Genomic DNA, 6,601 nt, shown 5'->3' on the forward strand with positions numbered 1-6,601 from the left:
AAGACCAGAAAATACAATGTAGGAACTGTATAAGACCTGTGCTCTTATGCAGAAGTGTGGAAGCCTGGCAGGATTCCTTAGGTGATCACTGAACTGAATCCTACTGTCTTAATTTGAGTGAATATCTAGATATCCCTTAAGTCAATATGAGACCTATTTAGACTGGAGTTCAGAAAGGAGATCAGACAGCAAAATATAGGGATGTTAGGATTTATGAGTCTTAACTTTAAAAAAAAAGTGTTCTTTTTGGTTGATTCAGAGTAAGAATCACAAGACCAGCCTCTGTTCCCAAATTTGCACTTGCTACTGATGTGAAGTGCCCCTTGAGATTCTTGTGCTGCTTTGATAAATACTTACAATCAGCCCAACTAGAAATCTGACTTGCTTTCCTTGGGACATGAACTTCAAATATTTTTGGAAACATGTAATTTGTTGGAGTTTAATACTATTTTGCAGCATTAGTATTTCTTGTCTTACTTGTATTACTCCACAGTTTGGCTTAAATTATATCTATATGTAGATCATATTTTAATAATAGAAACAAACATTTATCAGAAATTTTCAGTGCTGTTCTCCAAGAGTCATGATATTTTCCCTAATTTCTTTTTGGTATTGTTACAAATGAAATGTTTTTGCTTTGTATATGTGTCTTATTTGTTCATTTAACTGTACTTTTCTATTCTACACAGACTCTCAACCTGTACTCATCATCTAAGCATCTGACTCACTCTTCAAGCATATGAGTAGAATGAGGGGTATAGATTCATCAGTAGTCCCATGATTCTGCCTTGTCTATTTAGCTCAGCTCTCAAATTTCAACCTCTTATGCAAGTCTGGAGATCAGTATAGTGGACACCCAGCCAAAAGGGCCCAATACGCCAGGATGTAGGAGGCAACTTGTGCATTATGGCAGAAAGCTAGGTTGGGTCACACCTTTTAAACATATCCTCAAGACTCTGAAACCTTTCCATGAGTATTGGTGACCTTATGCAGGAGTCTTGTGAGAAGGTGGTACTCTGATGGAGAAAGATCATATGAACAAACCCTTTCAGAGCTCATGCTGGTGTGCATTCAGGACACACAGCTCTTAGGAACAAAGGGTCACTCTAAGGTTGATGCAAACTTTACTTTCTGCTCTGCATAGGCCTAACTCAAAAAGGACTGGCTGGTCCCACAGTGCAGGCAGCATGTATTTCTGAAGTGACTGTACACAGGGAAAAGGAAACCTATTCCTGTGTTATACCTCAAGCCCCGCAGGTTTATCTTTATTATTCTTTTACTACTGAGAATTTTCAGGGCTCTAAAGAAAAAAATGGTATTTCAGCAATGGCTATCTGTCTGCTCTGAGGAGGAGTGATGGCAAGTTTTGAAAGAATTTGCCTCAATCAGAGAAAAATTATTGGTCTGAAACACAAACCTCATGTTGGTCAGTGGCAGACACGTTCTTCATGTAACATTCTCCACTCTTAGTGACCATTATCCTGATAGGCAATCCCTGATCTCCAGAGAGCAGACTGCACATTCCTAGCCCAAGGCTGCCACTAGGACATTGAAAGATAAGGTAAGACAGGGACAAGATTCTCACCTACAGTGAGGCCCTTCTAATCAACACAATAGCCTTTATAATGTCTTCACAAGGGAAGCTACATCTAACAAACTGATTCTTGCTGCCAGGAAGGTTGGTCAGTACATGCCACGGTTGTGCTGCTTCATTTATTACCCTTGTTTCCTCAAAGGAGATGTAAGTGCACAGGCTCATAGCTAGTTACACTTTCTTTCAGAGAGAACAAGGCTCCATGGAGAAGAAGACCACATCAAAAATCACATCATCAACCAAGAGGACAAGAACTGCCAGTCTTGTGACAACCACAGTATACTCTTTGAGAACTAAAGTGCAATATCTGATACCTCCCTTTAACTGCAGCTTCCTCTTACACAAGCAGCCCCTTCTTAGCAGGAGATGCCTTAAATGACCATCAAGTCAAGAGCTATAAATTTATATTACAGAACTGGGTGCATTCCTTTCTACTTAGGTGCATACTTGTGATTGTCCTTCTCACCTCTACCACAAGGAGCAATTCTTTACCATCTGCAGCAAGATAAACAATTAACTTAAATATCTTTGAATATTTGATATTTTGTACAAAGTCTGGCAGAGAACATTTGAATTATAAACATTCACATTACACATATCAGTTATTGCTTTCTCTCTTTTATGTAAGAAAGCTTTATTTGTAAATAGTTTAATTTTCCTTTATCTCAGGTCCTTCAAAGATATAACACCTCTATATTAGAAGACTGTATCCCTAGGTTTTCACATTTAAGTACAATTAAGACAATATAACTCTGAGTTTTCCTCCAGCCCACACAAATTCTCAAACCAAATGTTTAAAGAGCTTCTCCTTTTGGCAACACTGAAGCTTTTCAGTTTATCAGCTTTCTTATTCCAGGAATCTCAGAGAAGTTTTTAGCTAATTAAATCCCATAAGCACACATAAAAAAATATTTAATTTGCCATCTTGGTTAAAGTTTTAAATGATGATTGGATCACTCCATTTACTTCCACAGTCAATAATTTTATTTTGTTAGGAATTTAAGAAAACACTAGCAGAATCTTTCCTTAACAGTTTCCTTGCCAATATTTTGCTATTATACAAAAAATAGGACCATATAGGTCCCTTTCTGATTTCTCAATTAAAAAAAAAAAAAAAAAAAAAAAAAAAGAAAAAAAGAAATACATCTCTGATGGACTCATCTCTGTTAACTTGGTACCCCTCAAACTCCCTGTCTGACCAGGTGTACTTATCTACCTAACAGTCCATACTCCCATATGGATAGCAGGGAAAGAGAGACAGACACTCTTTAAAAGGTGGGATGATCTGCCTACCAGGGGTTCCTTGTACTGTCTGCTGAAAAGCCAATTGAACAAATTAAATTGGAGCACATGTTTAGTGTGCTTCAATAACGTGCTCAGATGACTCTGGTCAAGAGGAATATAGCCCAACAAAGCTGTGTGATTTGAGTAAGAAAGACAATTAAGTGCAAATGTAACTGTTTTATAATTTTTCCAAAACCAGAAAGATAGCAAAGAGCAAATGCAGGGTCAGATTTCACTATCACCACTCACATTTAGTAGTGCTTTCTAGTTAAGTAAGTTGTTACTGGCTACTTATCCAAATGTGTCTAAAGAAATTTAGCAAAATCAGGTTGTCTGAGATTGAAAATAAATTATTGACATATTCTGTATTTGGATGATTAAAGGGAGATACCAAGTTGTTTATTCAAGTACCAAATTTAGACTCTTCGTCAATGAGAGTAGGCTACATAATACATCTGATGATCTGGACACAAGTCCCAGGTCTCCCTTGCTGTGTATAGTGCTATATATCTGCCCAATTACAAGCCTGAAGAAGTGCTTCAGCTAGTTCAGATAATTAAATTTTAAATCTAATGTTCATATGAATTTTTAACGTGGCATGAAAACCCAGGGTTCATAAATCATTTACAACAACACAAGAAGGCGTTCTTTGCCATCTCTGACCAATGTGTCACTCAGATCAACAAAAATCCTTTCAGAACCTTCAATAAGCCAATATATGCCTTTGTAAAATATGCCTCTTTATAGATCCTGAAGAGCTGGCTCTGCTCTATAAGAAACATAGCCTTACCAGCAAAGAAGGAAGGGGAAGTGGTACATATATACTTCTTAGAAGGGACCATCTCAAAAAAGAAAATATAACATCCATACAGGCTAGACAGAGGAAGTTGTTTTCCTTGGCTATTAGAAGGATACTGCTGCTTGACCTAAAGAAGTGACTTTGCTGCCATTATAGCTGATGTGGCGAGTTTGGTCTATTCTTTTGTTGAAATATTCATTTGTGTCACATTTGGAAGAAGGGGCAGGCAACTTGGAAGGACTTCAAGGATGTTGTGATGTTATGTAGGGAAAAAAATAGAAGGGCAAAAGCTCAGCTAGAACTTTGTCTGCTGCCATAAAAAACAACAAAACACATTTCTATGAATCAGCAACACAAGGAGGGCTAAGGAGACTCTCCAGCCTTTACTGGATGCAGAGGGAAACACAGTGACGAAAGATAAGAAAATGGCTGATGTACATAGTGACTGCTTCAGTAGAACCAGTTGTCCTTGGGGTACCCAGCCCCCAAAGCTGGAGACGGAAAGGAAGCACAATGAAGTCCCCATAATCCATGATCCAAAGGGAACTGGTCAACAACCTGTTACATCACTTAGACCCACACAAGCTCATGGGGACAGATAAGATCCATCCAAAGGTACTGAGGGAGCTGGTGGAAGTGCTCATCAAGCCACTTTCCACAATTAACCAGCAGTCCTGGCTAACTGAGAGGGCCCCATTTTCTGGAATTTAGTAAATGGGACACCCATCTAACAAGATGGTTCAGAAGGAGGAGCCAGGGAACTACAGGCCTGTCAGCCTGACCTTGGTACCAGGGAAGGCTGTGAAACAGATCATATTGAGTGCTATTGCATGGCACATACAGGACAACCAGGGGATCAGGCCAAGCCAGCATGGGATTAGGTCCTGCTTGACAAACCTGATATCCTTCTATGATACAGTGACCCTCCTAATAGATGAGGGAAGGGCTGTGGATGTTTGTCTATCTGGCCTTCAGCAAAGCTGTTGATTCTGTCTCCCACAGCATTCTCCTGGAGAAACTGGCTGCTCATGGCTTGGACAGATGTACACTTCACTGTGTGAAAAACTGTCTGGATGGCCAGGCCCAGAGAGTGGTGGTGAATGGAGTTACATCCATCTGGCTGCCAGTCCCTAGTGGGGTTCCACAGGGCTCAGTGTTGGGCCAGTCCTGTTTAACATCTTTACTGATGATCTGGGAATCGAGTGCAGCCTCAGTCAGTTCACAGATGACACTAAGTTGTGCAGGAGTGTTGATCTGCTGGAGGGCAGGAAGGTTCTGCACAGTGATCTGGACAGGCTGGATTGACAGGCCATGGCCAGTGGTATGAGGTTCAAAAAGGCAAAGTGCCGGGTCCAGCACTTGGGTCACAATAACCCCATGCAATACTACGTGTTTGGAGAAGAGTGGTTGGAAAGCTGCGCAGCGGAAAAGCACCTGGGGGTGCTGGTCAACAGCAGCTGAACATGAGCCAGCTGTGCCCAGGTGGCCAAGAAAGCCAGTGGCATCCTGGCCTGGATCAGCAATAGTGTGGCCAGCAGGACCAGGGCAGTGATTGTCCCCCTGTACTCGGCACTGGTGAGGCCATACCTCGAGTGCTGTGTTCAGCTCTGGGCCCCTCACTGCAAAAAGGACATTGAAGTGCTGGAGCAAGTCCAGAGAAGGGCAACAGAACTGGTGAAGGGTCTGGAGCACAGGTCTTATGGGGAGCTGCTGAGAGAGCTGGGGGTGTTTATCCTGAAGAAAAGGAGGCTCGGGGGAACTTTGTCACCCTCTACAACCACCTGAAAGGAGATTGTAGGAAGGTCAGGGTTGGTCTCTTGTCCCAGGTAACAAGTGAAAGACAAGGCCTCAAGTTGCTCCAGCATAGGTTTAGATTGCATATTAGGAAAAATTTCCTCACTGAAAGAGTGGTCAAGCATTAAAACAGGCTGCCCAGGGAAGTGGTGGAATCACCATCCCTGGAAATGTCCAAAAGATGTGAGGATGTGGCACTTGGGGATATGGTTTAATGGTAAACATAGTAGTGCTGGGTTAATGGTTGGACCCAACCATGGAGGTCCTTTCCAACCTTAGTGATTCTGTGGTTTTATAAAAGAAAAGAAGAACAGAAGCATGTTGAAATACCACATTCTTTGGTCATTAGTGTTCAAAACAGTTTAGTCAGAAAGATGTCCCCTTACAAAGCAATCTGCATATACATGAGTAATTTCACTGTAGACATTCACTAAGCATGAAGCATCAGTGACAGAAAGAAAGAAACAAAAGAATGTGAGTTTTCTCATCTTCTAGTGAGTTTTCAGTAAAATTTTTGAACAGAGAAGCAAGCTCTGTTGTAGCTGCAAATAAAAATCCCTATTTTTAACATCTGAGACAATAGTTGTCTTATAGCTTCCCATCCCTTTGGTGCCTTCTTAGAGACAACCTTTTGTTCTACAGCCTCAGGCTACTTTTTTCAACCCTTGCTTTCTACCACAAATGTGTAAGGTTGCATTTTCAGGCATGGTGATTACTCATGGGATCCGAGTCTTTTGTTTTAGCCTTGTCTGCCTGTTGACATGTTTTAAGTCCCTAACAGCTCTGACACCCGTATCTAACCTCTTTGTTCACCATCCTGAGCTGAATTGCAGTAAAGAGGTTATAGTTTAATTACCAAGGAGATCCACACTCTTAGGTAGCCCACATTCAGCATTTGAGCTAGCTCACTTAAATTCTATTCTAGGAAACTTTGCACTGAACCTCAGGGAGACTCTGAGCACAAGCTCTCTGTGTCAGACAAGAGCATTGAAAGACAGCTTTATTGAATGCCTGAATATAAGGCTAAATTTCTGAAATAATAGCATTAGACTTTTCCAGAAAATTCTCTGTAGACAAAGAGCCAAATACTTCAGATTTGGAAATCTAACTCCTAGAAAAAGGTAGAATTA

The sequence above is a fragment of the Coloeus monedula genome (assembly GCF_965178545.1).
Source record: "Coloeus monedula genome assembly, chromosome: 5".
NCBI lineage: Eukaryota > Metazoa > Chordata > Aves > Passeriformes > Corvidae > Coloeus > Coloeus monedula.